The following is a 15,414-nucleotide window of genomic DNA, read 5'->3' on the forward strand; positions in this document are numbered from 1 at the left end:
GTCTGACTTCAGCTCAGGTCATGATCTCAGGATTCATGGGTTTGAGCCCCGTGACAGGGTCAGTGCTGAAAGTTCAGAGCCTGGAGCCTGCTTCTGATTCTGTGTCTCCCTCTCTCTTTGCCCCTCCCCGCTTGCACTCTGCCTCTCTCTCTCTCTCAAATATAACTAAACATAAAAAAAAAAATTTAAAAAAGTAGACAAATGTATACCTCAGAAAAATTTTCTAGTTTCCTTAGGTTTCTCTTCCACCACTATTAGTGTTACAATTTTGATGGGAAATTCCTCTTCCTCTAGATACAAACCCAAGCTTTCCAATGTATATTTAAGTATAAACATTGTAGAGTTAAGATAATCTGTTTTAAAAAACATTTACACTTTTCCTAACAGTTCTTCTAGTGGTGAGTAGAAAAATGTTGAGAGTATGTGGACAAGTATTTACCCACTTACCAATCAGACAGGGCAGAAGACAATAGGAGAAAATTATATGCTGTTCAAGGTATTCCGCATAAAACAATGACCTTCATGCTGCCGAACCAAGGGAGTTTATTCACATTATTTTCTATAACAATAATGCAAATGGCACTCCCTAGACCTGTCAATGTGTTGAAGTATACATAATCTTTCAAAGGAAATATAATAACTATAATTATATTAATTCAAAGGAAATATTCATAATCTTTTGGGGTAGTGCCAAAGAATTTCATAGAGTGAGGTTGTTAAGATTGTGTACTCAAATCCTGGTTCTGAGAGTTATTGGCTGGTAGAGGCACTTTCTCTGACTCAATTCTCTGATATGAAAAATGATAATGGTAATGGTATTTAAAACATTTAATGCTAAGAAAAGAACCTGATATAATGACTATTACTTTTATTAGGTCCAAGTACTTTCTGTAGTTACTGATGCTTAAGAACATATTTGGAGCTGTAAGATGACTTGAGAGCCATTATTTATTCATTAGAACATCAAATACAAAGTGGTTACAATGTATTTTGTAAAGTTCTGAGAATTTAAAATATTGCTATGATCATGTTGCCAGCATCTCTGCTCATACTCTGTCTCTCTCAAAACTAAATGAACACTAAGATTATTTTTAAAAAGTAGGTAGATAATAAATAATTTGAATGTGATAAGAACCAAATGATAAGAAGTTGTCTGCCATCTGAGAAAACAGCAAGTATAAAGAAATATTTGATGTCATAATGGAAAGACAGAAAAAGAGAGTGTGAGCAAGTATTTACTTCTAGTCAGAGAAAGCAGAAATAATTTAAGGGTTCGGGGAACCTGAGTGGTTCAGGTGGTTAAGCATCTGACTCTTGGGGAAGAGCACTGGGTGTTATGTGGAAACTAATTTGACAATAAACTATTTGTAAAAAAAAAAAAAAAGAGCATCTGACTCTTGATTTATGCTCAGCTCATGATCTCACCGTGTGTGAGTTTAAGCCCTGCGTTGGGCTCCAGGCTGACAGTGCAGAGCCTGCTTGGGATTCTCTCTCTCTTCCTCTCTCTGCCCTTCCCACCCTCGCTCTCTCTCTCAAAAATAAATAAACTTAAAAAATAAAAATAAAAATAAAAAATGAAGGGTGTATTAAAATCAGGAAGAAATCCCATGTAGCTAGGCACTAATTAACTTAATGAATTGAAGTCATCAGTGAATAAAACAGACATGATTCTACCTTTGTGGATGTCATGCTAACATTTTAATTTTAAGAAGGTTCATTGGGTTGAAAAAAAAAAACCCAATGAAGCTAATGCATTGGCATGTGGAATATTAAATTAGAGGGTTAAAATATGGTCTGGTAGAGGAAAATTAATGCAGGTGTTGCTTACCATATTTAATTTCTTCAAATGTGTTTTCTCTTTCAGATGGGGATGGTCCAAGTTGTCCTGCCTGCTTCATAGGGTTATTCGGAGGATTAAATCTAATGATATATCAAGAATATTTTGCAAAATAGAAAATGGTAAGCCATTGGAAGTTATTGTTACAAATGCCCGATTTTTTTTTGCCATAAGGTGGTTTACTACCTCATCTCTTTCCAGTCTATTACTATGCTATTGATGTCTATTCCATTATTCCTTTTAAAATTAAAAGCAATCTCTAGTCAACTCCTCCCACCTTACATGATTTTATATTATTTCCATAGCATTTAGACACTTATCACCTTCAATATAATACAGTGAAGGTAGAAATTCCTGCCTTGTACGATCACTGCATTATCCTCGGTATCTAGAACAGTATCTGGCATGAAAGCAGTAGTCAATAAATATCTGTTGTATGAGTGAATCAATGGCAAAAGGGTTTAGTTTAGAGATTGCCATTAACTTCTTTGTAAGAATTTGGTTTTTCTGCGTTTTTAGTTAACATATGTTTAGAGAGACAAGGAAGACAGAGTCATTCTCAGGGTCAAAAGCAGACAAGGCAGAGAGGAAAGAAGAATGACCCAAGTAACACTCTTCTCTTTATTCTCTTTACATGGCATCAAAGCACTTTTCTGGATCTCCTCTGTCAACCATATACATCATTATACCTTCTTACCCTACATTTACAATTGGTTAAGGGGGTGCAATTGATGTGGCGTATGAAAGCTCTTTGAAAGTATCCAGCTTATACAAATATAAAGGATATTGTCATAAAGATAACCAAGCTGAGTAAAAAATAGATACCTAGATAACTGTGCCAAGGAGTACCAGTCTGTAACAATTCTCTACAACCTAAGTTAGGCTCAGCACCATTCAACTTCATACGTTGCTTAAGAGAAAAACAAAACTACCTCCTAATTGAAATAGTGATCTTATTTTAAAAGTTGTTTACCATATACTGTATTTCAACTCTAATGATTGGATTTTACTCCTTTAATCAAGATAGTATATTAAAAGAATGAGTAGGGCTTTTTTATGCTAAGCAAATTATACTAGAAACTAGTTTGTAATTTGTGATTGTGCATGATTCTGATAGTGAGGAAATTTCATTACAGGTAGGTTGAAAAACCAGAATGCATGTGCATTTGCATGTCTGGATGCAGGTAAATAAATAGTAAAGCTCATTGATAACAGAGGCCATTATAATTTGAATAAGTTATATTCTCTCTAGGAGAGATAAAGGGTAATGAAAGACAATTCAGAGCCAGTTTGTTATTACTTCATCAAATACCTCAGTGTCAAGCTGATAAAACTCACTTGTATGGTTCCCTTGAGACATTAACGACGACGATGCTGCCAAGCATTTGTAGTGATTTCTAAAATCATTAATATCACCATTAAATGAGTTTGTGATGTAGTATAACACAGGGTAGAGCCAGAGGTGAAACTACTACATACGCTTTCATAAAACCATAAGAAGTGAGTTATGGGAGACAATAAAATGAATTGTATTCAGCCTAGACAGATGCAATGAAAAGATAATTTCCCAGGGAAACTAACAATAGGTCTTAATGACATATTAATTATGTTACTTATAAAAACTCAGACTTAGTAACTTAATTTGCTTAAATCTTATTAACCAAATTTTAAAATAAGTACTTCTGCAAACCTTAATTATATTGACTTGTTATAGATTATAGTAATATTATTGTCTTTATTGATCCTTAAAGTATCAATTCATTGTATATAATCTTTCCTGACCATAGATCCATAGTTATTTTTGAAATAGATGGTCTACTCCAAATATGATACAAAGGGTCATTTTGCTTTTTGCTTTGTTTCAGTGTAGTATCTGTTCGCAAGTGGGTAGATTTCACTGTGCCAGCATTTATTTGAATGTGACGTATAATGCACAAAAAATTTTTAAAGTCCATAAATAGAGTGATGAATATCCTATAAGCAAATATCTAAGATTAGACATATAAGCTTGAATCTAACATCCAGATGCCGCTTTGAAAGTTGTTCTTATTTTAAGTTTCAAACTACTATTCAGTAATTTCCTGAACCTTACTGTCATGATAGCTTTCAGTTCTTGATTTTGTTCCTGTTGACTATTAACTGTGACTGCAACACAATAGAACATATCATTTTAAAGTGAGGGTTTTTAGGGGAGGAGAAAATTACCAAGTTTCTGAAAAATATGAGGGTTGTTGATGGAAAAAAAATAATAAAGCTATAAGATATTCTTTCAGAAGGTAAACATTTATTGACATAATTTATTTCACTAACAAAATTTAGTTACATGTGACCATAGGTCAAACTGCTTAACGTTTTACATATGCCTATATAAAAGAGAATATTCTGGGGGCGCCTGGGTGGCTTAGTCGGTTAAGCGTCCGACTTTCGCTTAGGTCATGATCTCGCGGTTCGTGGGTTCGAGCCCCGCGTCGGGCTCTGTGCTGACTGCCAGCTCAGAGCCTGGAGCCTATTTCAGAGTCTGTGTCTCCCTCTCTCTCTGACCCTCCCTTCTCTGTCTCTCTCTCTCTCTCTCTCTCTCTCTCTCCTAGAAATAAATAAAAATAAAAGAGAATACTCTGGATATCTTAGAAAGCCTATAGACCTCATCGTATAGCTACCAACACTTATTATGTCATCTCATTTTAATTTTTTAATTTTTAATTTTTAGTAATTTTTTATTTTTGAGAGACTGAAAGAGAGCGTGCTAGTGGGGGAGGGGCAGAGAAAGGAGGAGAGAGAATCTGACGTGAGCTCTGGACTTATAGCAGAGAGCCCAATGCAGGGCTCAAACTCATGAACTGTAAGATCATTACCTCAGCTGAAGTTGGTCACTTAATCGACAGAGCCACCCAGGTGCCCCAAGTCATCTCATTTTTAATGCTTTTTTTTTTTCTATTGCTCTCACTGCATGCGAAAAAATTAAATGACCCTGGCCTGAGCAAAATAGACTTCTTTTGGATGTAGTTGCTTCTGAATCCACAAACTAATCTGTTAAGTTTAGCATTTGACAGTTTACTTTTTGGGGTAAAACTTAACCTCGGTGAATGAATACTCAGTTCTTTTGTCTTACCTCTGCCTGCTTCTTGCCTTGTCGCTCTTCAGCTTCTGTGGTCAGGAGAGGCTTTTCAACTGTATGTTTGTCACTTTTCATCGCAAATGCTGTCTTCAGTGTTCCCTGCCCCAGCAGGGAGTCTTTGATTTTGTTCCTACTTGTGCTTTAGTCCGATTACCTATTGTATCCTCAGTTTATTTATCTCGTTTTCAACCTTTAGCCTCAGTGATGAATTGCTTACCAGATTCCAGCTCTGATTTGCTGGCTCTGACAGCTGACTTACTTGGCAGCTCATACCAGGACATTATTGCAAAACTTGGCAGCCTGCCACCATGACCCTGCATGCATCCAAGTCCAGACAGGCTCCAGAATATTCCATGCTTCTCTCTAGGCTCACACTTCACAGTGCTGACATTAATGATGTCTGCTGTTTGTGTCTAAGAAACTCTTCCAGAGTTACCTTACTATTATGTCCACACACATGTTATGATTTATCTAAAATAGATAGCATAAAACATGCTATCCATCATCTGTAAAATATGTTTCTCCATCATCGAAGAACACATCTAACAGTTTTCCCCGTTTCTATGCCTTCACTTACTGGCATTTATTCTTCTGCATCACATTTAGTATCTAGTTGTTTTCTCCTTGTTTGTCTCCAGTGTTCAAAACTGATGGTTATTTTACTTCCTAAATACTTCTTGAAATTATTTCTTCTCTCTAACCCTTTTTACCATTGCTGCCATTCAGGACCTTATCCTTTCCCACTTGGATGGTTCCAGGGGTTTCTTACTAGTTTTTATGGCTTCAATCTTACTCCTTTGAAATGTCATCTTCCAACCAGCTGCTCTATTAGTCTTTTCTAAATGGTTTATCTGACCGTGTCAATATTTATTTAACATCTTTCAAAAGCTCCTTTCTATTTGCAAAAAGAGAGAGAGAGAGAAAGAAAATAAAAAATCAGGAGGCAATCTTAAATTACAGTGACCTTAGAATTGATTGTTCAAAGTGGGAATCATATGAGTGAAGGGGAATGAAATTTCTGGTTTGCATCAGCACAAATGAACAGAAACCTAGTAAATGGAAATATGTGGTTGCCCAGGTTAAGATGCCTTCTATGGCCTGGTGTCTGGTTTCTTTTCCAGTCTCAACTTTTCTGATCCTAATCTCACAATTTAAGTTCTGCATCTTCCTTTACTATCCTGGGTCTCAAAGTTGTCTTTCCTTGGACTATTTCCCTTCACTCATCCTTTACTTGATTAATGCCTAATTGCTCTTTAAAACTGAAGTTAGGTGTCATCTACTCTAGGAAGCTTTCCTTGATTCCCTCAGGGTATAGTCTCAAATAATATCACATATTTGTGCCTGTTATATGACTATTTAATTATTTTTCCTGTCCATCTTTTCTGCTAAACTTTGAGATCTCCATCTCCCTAAGGGAAGAGACTTTCTACTTCTGCAGACTTAGAGCAACAACTCAGTAGTCATAATATTTATGGATATTCTGCAGGTGTATCTTCTTTTACTGTACTTTGTTCTGTTGTGCTTCTCATATATTGTGTTGTCTATGGATTGAAGGTTTGTGGTAACCCTGGGTCAAGCAAATTTATCTGCACCACTTTTCCAATAGCACTTTCTCACTTTGAGTCTCTGTGTCACATTTTGTCAATTCTTGTAATATTTTGAATATTTCATCATTATTATATTTGAGTGGGTGCAATCTCATGATAAAACTTTAACAGATGAGGAATTACTTCTTATGGATGAGCAAACAAAGTGATTTTTTAAAAATTTTTATTTATTTATTTTGAGAGAGAGAAAAAGAGAGAGAGAAAGAGAGCGCTCAGGGGAGGGGCAGAGGCAGAGGGAGAGAGAGAATCCCAGGCAGGCTCCATGCTGTCAACGCAGAGCCAGACATGGGGCTCAGTCTCACAAATTGTGAGATAATGTTCTGAGCAGAAATCAAGAGTCAATGTGTAATTGACTGAGCCACCCAGGTGTCCCAAAGTGGTTTCTTGAGTTGGAATCTACTCCTGGTGAAGAATCTGTGAAAATGTTGAAAGGATTTAGAATATTCTATAAATTTAGTCATAAAGCAGTGGATAGAGTTTGAGAGGATTGCCTCCAATTTGGAGAGAGTTCTACTGTGGATGAAATGCTGTCAGATAGCATCATATGTACAGAGTCATCACTCATTAAAAGAAGATTCAACTGATGTGGGAAACTTCTTTGTCTTATTTTAAGAAATTGCCATAGCCACCCCAGCCTTCAGTAGCTACCACCCTGATCAGCAGCCATCAGCACAGAGGTGAGAGCCTTCACCCGTAGAAAAATTATGACTTGCTGAAAGCTCAGATGATGCTTAGTATTTTTAAGCAATAAACTATTTTTAATTAAAATACATATATTTTTAGACATAATGTTATTAAACCCTTAATAGATTATAGTACAGTTTAGCATAAACATATATACAAAGGGAAACAAAAACATCACTTGACTCACTTTATTGTGATATTCACTTTATTGCAGTAATGTGGAACCAAACTGTGATAGCTTTGAGGTATGCCTGTATAGATATGAAAAAGGCACCATACTTGAAGTAAGGAAATTTATAGAAGTCTGTTGGAGAAGAAGATAGATAATAATGCAGTATGTATTAATGGAGAGTACATTCTAAGAAGTTAAGGAAGGTTTAAGAAAATGGGTGGAATCTGGACCTTATCTTGAAGTGGAGTAGGAGTTTGATAGGTAGAATAAGTAGAAGAAGGCATCAATGTGTGTGTCCTCTAGTGAAGAGATAAAGACAAACTCCATTTACTTGATCAAATCATCAGATTCAACCCTGGTCATCAATGAGGTTATGCTACGTAGGTATTATTCTCTGTCAAGTTTCTGAAGATTATTGAATAATAATATCATCCCTGCTCCCTAGAGAAATTTGTTTAAAAAACAATTTGTCAAAATTTGAAAAAGAGAAATTATCAATTCACAAAAACTTGTGAATTTTGAATTGGAACTTGTGAATTTCAAATATACTACATTTCCTTTCTTGAGAGTTCAAAGAGAAGAGTTTCAGGGAATAGATACAACTTTATATATGTAATATACACATATATTATTTTATATTATATGCTATATATTATAGATACTATATATTATACATACACCATATATAATATATATTATATTATATATACTATGTATATATGTATACATAGTATATATATTTATACATGTCTGATGTATATATATGTATGTATAGTATACATAGTATATATGTATGTATGATGTATATATATGTGTATATAGAGAGGGAAATTATATATATGTGTGTATATATATATACTACACTACATATACTATACATACTATATATACATACACTATATATAGTATACATACATATATACATATACATACACTATATATTATATTATATTATTATATTATATTATATTATAATATTATATTATTATATTATATATACTATGTGTATATATATGTATGACGTATATATATGTATGTATACTATATATAGTATATATGTATGATGTATATATATGTGTGTGTATATATATGTATACATAGAGAGGGAAAGAAATTATACACGTATATGTATAATTGTATATATACACATATCACAAGCATGTGTGCACAGAGAAACACATACACACTCAGATTCTTGCATATTAAAACAAAACTTGGTGCACCTGGGTGGCTCAGACAGTTGAGCATCCGACTGTTGGTATTGGCTCAGGTCATGATCTCATAGTTTTGTGGGTTCAAGCCCCAAGTCTGGCTCTGTGCTGGTACAGCAGAGCTTGTTTGGGATTCTCTTTCTCCCTCTGTCTTGCCCCTCCTCTGCATGCTCTCTCTCTAAAATTAAATAAATAAATAACTTTAAATAATGGCTTTCCAAAAATAATGCACTAAAGCTTTGGGCATGAATTGGCACAAATGCAACATTTTGAAAACATAAGAAAAGTTAGAAGAACTACTTTTGATGCATACATATTTTGGTTATCTGGCTTTTGTGATTTGCATCTATATCCAGATAACAAGCATTTATTTCCAGTTTTTATCATAACATAAAAAATACCTTAGGAATACTAGACAATCATAAAAGATGTCTTAAAATTTATTTAGTCAATTACTTTTTTAATTACATGAAAATAAGCTATTTTCTTATTTAAAAAAATAATGCCAGCTTTTCTATTCATTGCTGGAATAACAAATATACAGAGCTGATGGTTATTGCATTAAAGAAGCAAACAATACTATAGAGATTGTAGTATGTTTTTCTATAAGACCAAGTTAACCAGCTAATGGCTTCAATAAAAATATGGAGAGCCATTCATTTGTTTATACGATTCCCAAACAACTGTTTGTTCTCATGATTGCAAAGTCATTAGATAGTGTAAAAGTATTGTGTAAGCACATCATGTTTCAAAAATCTGGACTGACACCATTCAGGCAGATTTTAGTTATAGTATCTTTCAGATTTGCTTAGAGTAGATGTTAATTAAATCAAATTAATGGGCAAAAATTTTGACCAGACATTTCACTAAAGATAGATGGATAGCAATAAGCACATGAAAAGATGCTGAATGTCATCAGTTATTAAGAGAGTGCAAATTATAGTCACAATGAGATATCACTACACATGTATTATAATGCCCAAAATTAATAATTGTCATATGAAAAATTGGCAAACATGTAGAGAAACTGGAACTCTTGAACATGGTCGATGGAAGGTCCCCAAGTGCAACTACTTTTGAAAACAATTTGATAGTCTTTTAAAATGTTAAACTTACACTTGGGGCACTTGGGTGGCTCAGTCGGTCGAGTGTCCAACTTTGGCTTAGGTCATGATTTCATGGTTCATGGGTATGAGCCCTGCATCGAGCTCTGTGCTAACAACTCAGAGCCTGGAGCCTCTTCAGATTCTGTCTCCCTCTCTCTCTGCCTTCCCCACCGCCTGCTTGCACTCTGTCTTTCTCTCTCTCAAAATAAATGAAAAATATCTTTAAAAAATTAAGAAAAAAGAAAACCTTAAACATACACCTAGTATATGATGTGGACTTTTCATCGCCAGGTATTTACCTAGAGAAATGACAATGTATGTACATGCAAATACTTCAAATGTTCAAGGGAGGTTTATTTGTAACTGAAATTAACTCAAATGGTTATCAAAAGTTGAATGAATTTTTTAAAATGTAGTATACTTATGCAATGAACTATTATCCAGTAATACAAAAAAAAAGATCCTTTTATATATACTTCATAGGTGAATAACAAAATAATTATGTGGACTAAAATAAATCATGAAAAAGAGTACATGTTGTATGGTCCCATTTATGCAAAATTCCAGAAAATGAAAACTAGGCTGCAGTGAGAGAAGGCAGATCTGTGATTGCTTGGGGGTGGGGGTAGAAGGTGGGGCTAGGGCAGAGTCGGAGGGGAGAATGGGAGAATCACAGCAGAGCAGCTTTGGGCACAGTGGACAGTTTCACTATTTTGACAGTGGCAGTGATTTCAAGGGTGTTTACATATGCCAAAATTTATCAAAATATACACCTCAAATATGTGCAGTTCATTATATGTCACTGGCAGAGGGATATGGGTCAAAGGGATTGAAGGAAAACAGTCTGTGAGAAATTGGGTAATCCATGATCCATGGTGCAAATGACCTTTCTTCCTTTTATTATCCTTTCACACTTGACTATGAATAGATGAGGTTATTGGCATATGAGTGAAAAGAAAATCAATTTGAAGATATGGAATTCCTAACTTTAAATATCAAGGAACCTGCAGACACCCTCCATTAACAAAAGTGGACTTTGGCTCAGAGTGAAGTAATGTCAGATGACTTGACTTCATTTTCTACTAATACCACCAGATGGTCTTCAAAAGACTCAGAAACACAGTTTCAACAAAAAAGAATGCCCAGAATTTTGTAGTAGTTACCTGACATCACTGTGATTTCTCTTAAACAATCAGTAGATAAATAAATACATACTGCAGGTGTAGATTTATGAATACTTAAACAAACTGTACAATGATAATTCTTTTGCCTGACTTACCAGAATAAAAGAACAAATTCTGTTTTGCTTTCACAATGCAGTTCTTATTTCACATAGAGGTCACTTAGAAAAATAATTTAACCTTTATAATCTGACAGGACACATTGTTAAAAACAAAGAGCAAAGAAAACATGTTACCCAAATGTAGTTATTAGGTCTATAAGTTGCCACTGGCCATGTTAATAAGTTTCAGATGACGTAAACTAGAAACATATATTTTTAGACTTTTCTCAAAACACAATGGTATAATTTTATATACCAATTGACTGACATGTAAAGCAATACAATCTCTTCCAGTCTCATTTAATTATAAACTATGACCTCCTTCTTTTTAATAAAGTTACCTTTCCAGATTTGTATTTAATGCTTTTAACTATTTAATCAATTTGTTGTCGAATATCCAAATATTTATTTTGTACCTATATGGTCTTTGTTTACTGTGTTCTCAATTTTTTTTTTTAATCTGGATGTCTTTGGTGACAAATACACAGAGCCCAAAGATAGTTAAAGCAGAAAACTGAGATTCATAAATCTAACTTCTATCCTTTTCTTTGTCATAACTGGCAGTAACCTTGAGGAAATCACTTAATCTCTTTGTGCCTCCATCACTTCACTATAAAACTTGGATAATGATACTTATCTCACTGGATAAGAGGGAGATGTTAATCTTTGTAAAGCCTTTGAGATCTTTAGATAAAGTAAACTAGCACAGAATTGCTAACATAAAGAAATCACTATTGTTATGTTTCTTCCCCTAATCATTTCAAGAAATATAGGTAGATTCATAGATCTATATATATACACATGTATCATTACAAATACTTCATCCATGTTACTTTATTTAAATCAGTCACTGGAAAATATAATATACTAGATGTAGAATGGTTTTGGTGTAATACATATCAATTCTCATTAAAATGAATAAATTCCTATCTTACCTGTCATTCTTTAGGGATGAGATTCTCATATATAATAAATACATTTTTATAGAATATATCTTATTCACCTGCCTTCCATAGGTGATTAAAAAATCACAACCCTGAATTGTTCTTAATGCTCCATTTCTAGTGTTAACAAATTTTTAAAGATTAATTATTGAAATATATAAACAATCATAATCTTTATACTATATATACATTTCATATTTTCTCAAATCAGGGAAGAGTACTTCAAGGTACATAATGATAAACTAGACAAAGTTTCTGTTCTAAAGGATCCTATACTCGAGTGAAATACACAGTCCTCTAATACATAAACTAAAAATGAGAAAAATATAGAAGTAACAAATTCTGGCTGGGGGAATCTGAGGAACCTTTATGACAAAGATGAGATTTTAATGTGGACATAGAAGGTTATGTGCTTAGGATGGCTTTGTGGGAAGAAAAGAACAGGGTTCAAAAGAGGTCATTCCAGGCAGATACAGCAATTTGAACTATAGCATCAATGGAGATGACTGGATTCAAGAATAGCAGAAGCCAGATAGCAGCACATAATTGTCAAGAGCAAGGTGTATGCAATTACTGTAATGAGTAGCATGATTCGAATGGCCAGCAGGAGGCTATCGACACACAGGAATATGTGATGAGGGTGAATAAACCAGTATGTTATTAAGGATAAGAAGATGGTTAGCCAATGAGGTTATTATTTGACTAAATATCAGAAAGAATAAACAGTTGGTGAGCAGAATGCTGATGTCAGTTACCACAGTAGAAAATCATAATCCAGTTCCCTGACTTGCAATATATCTTCCAAGGGCTAATAGATATATTAGGAAGTTAAGCACTACTGAGGAACATAAAACACCATTATGGCCCTCCATTAGAGGCAGGGAACACACAGGTCAGATGATAAATGCATTCTTTCCCTAAGTTTGCTTCATAGTGAATCCAAAGGGTATGAGTACCAAACACTGGTCATTTTTCTAGTCATGGGTTTGTAATTATGATGAACACATTTAGCAACTTACAGAACCTTCACATTAGGTAGCTGTGGAGTAAGAACCAAGATTTTACTGTAGGGAGGCCAGGTGGAATTCTTTGAAACTACATACATCCTTGACCCACATAGTAAATCAGAAGCAATACAGTATCTCAAGTTGAATGGTAGCGATTAGTGCTACTCTCGAAGAAGACTTAGGTGTGGTAGTCTTATCATACTACTGTTTATTTCACCAAAAATCCTTAAGATGTGCAAATAATAGAAGACTGTATTAAGGTAAACAAGTGATAGCCCCACTCCCAGCTGATATGCTGAATATGGATTTGGTACTAGGACAAATCAACAAGCCTCTGGCACTTTTATGTAGCTATTGATTTGGTGAATGTGTTGTTTTCATCCCTATAAAGGAAGAGGGAGAGAACAATTTGTATTCTCTTGAAATGGACAACAATACATCTTCATTGTGTTATGCCTTAACTTGAATTGTGTTCTTGCCCTTTGTCACTATATAGTCCAATGTAAACTTGATCATCTGGATATTCTAGTAAACCTCACTTTGTTCTCTTATATTGAGGAGTTTATTTTAATCATATTCGGGAAGCAAGGAATGGAAAGAACTATGGGAAAGTAGGAGACATGAGTACCAGAGGTTATAAAATAAAGCCTGCAGAGATACAGGGGACTACCTTATTAGTGAATATTGTAGGAATACAATGATCTAGCATATCCCACTGAAGATAAAGAGCAAATCATGGCGTCTTGTAATTCCCATCTCTAAGGAAGATACACAGTGCTAGGTGGGCCTCTTGGGATATTGGGGACATCAGTAACACATTTAATGACTCAGAAGACCACTAGTAGAGAGTAGAAAAGAGAGCAAGAGAGAGCTCTGCACAGATTCAGGCTTTGGAATGAATGACATGCGATATAATGAGAATACCAAGTTTCATTTCTGACAAGTCCCACAGAAAAGTTTAAGAATCTAGCAGCAAAGACACTTAGGTTACTGCTTCAAAACCATGTTCTCTGAAGCCAGGATCTACTTATCATTCAGAGCCCAGCTTCTGGCATACAGCTGGGCCCTTACAGAGACACACACATGAGCATCTATCAAGAGATACAGCAAGTGTTTCATAGGAGACAGGGAGACAAAGAATATAGTACTCTCCTGGAATACTATACTGATAGGGAAAATTGTATTATCATAAGAGATAGAGTTGATGTTACATAGTGAGGACCAGTAAGAGTATATCTGGAAATCAGAGAATTCACTGTGGCTTCTTTGTCCATGCCCCATAATGGGCAATTTTAGCAACAGTGGCTTGAAAGGACATCATAACCAGTGGTTGTTCCTCTTAGAAATTAAGGTCTGAGTTACTCCACTGGGCAATAAACTTAGGGCAAGGGACGTGTTGGCCATGGATGAAGTGCATGTTGAATGGGTGGTCTGGGAGCTATAAGAATGTATTTTCATGGGACACGAGTGAGCCTTTACAGTGCAAGGAGTACACAATAGCTGATAGTTTTTATACTCTATCTATATCCTTTTGAGCTTCCAGGGCAATACACTCTGGTTTATCTTCCAATTAATTACTCAAGATTCCTTATGATTGGACTCCACAGTGTCCACTTGCCAGGCAGAAAAGAATTACTAGGAATTAACATCCACCCCAGGAATAACAGTCCACCAATGACTGACAGAACTTGTACAAATACCCCGGGTGCCTTAATCTGTGGGAAACATCATTTTGAAGTACACAATCAGCACTGACTTGCAGATTCCCTCTACCTTACCTCCACATTTTCTCTCAGATGTTCTGTGGTTCCATCTCCCAAATGATTTTATTATTAAAATTTTATTTCTGGATTTTCTACAAGTGGAACACAAACAAAAAAATATACTTAATTATTTGAAGTAATTTGTTACAGGTTAATAGGAAACTGGTACTGAGATAGGAGATACATTCCAGAAGTGCCTCTTTTCAGTTTATGAGAGTTGTGTGCAACTCTACTGTATGATTCCTTTGTCAAAAGTCAGGACCAGAGCCTGATTTTTCTATTCTCTTTTCTTGTCTAGACTTCTTTTCACTATAATGTAGTGTTTTTTTTTTAAGGAAAAGAGATTTGTGTTCATAATAAAAAATGTTAATTCAAAGATAAAATTATATGATAAGAACCTTGCTCTTCTTACAAGTAGTCTTGCAATGCTAATAGTTTGCTAATTTTCTTTTTAAGTAATGCTTGATTCTTCTCAGTTATGCTACTCTCAACTGGAATCTTATTCCTTTATATTCTTTTTAGACATTAAAAATATGATTTTATGGCTATTATGGCAATCAGCCATTTGCAGGTTACTGGTGATATGGTAGTAAACAATAACATTGTCCCTACTCATTTGCACTTAAAGTATAGGGCATTAATCACAAATCACATGCATAAATATACCTATCTAATAGAAACAATGG

The 15,414-nt window shown here is 34.7% G+C and overlaps 1 pseudogene; it reads right to left on the reverse strand.

Moving 5' to 3' along the window:
* Positions 1-5,027, reverse strand: part of LOC144225240 (uncharacterized) — a 38,764-nt pseudogene extending 33,737 nt beyond the window's left edge.
* Positions 5,028-15,414: the final 10,387 nt, after the last annotated feature.

Source organism: Crocuta crocuta, unplaced genomic scaffold (genome assembly GCF_008692635.1).
Source record: "Crocuta crocuta isolate KB4526 unplaced genomic scaffold, BGI_CrCroc_1.0 scaffold262, whole genome shotgun sequence".
Lineage (NCBI taxonomy): Eukaryota > Metazoa > Chordata > Mammalia > Carnivora > Hyaenidae > Crocuta > Crocuta crocuta.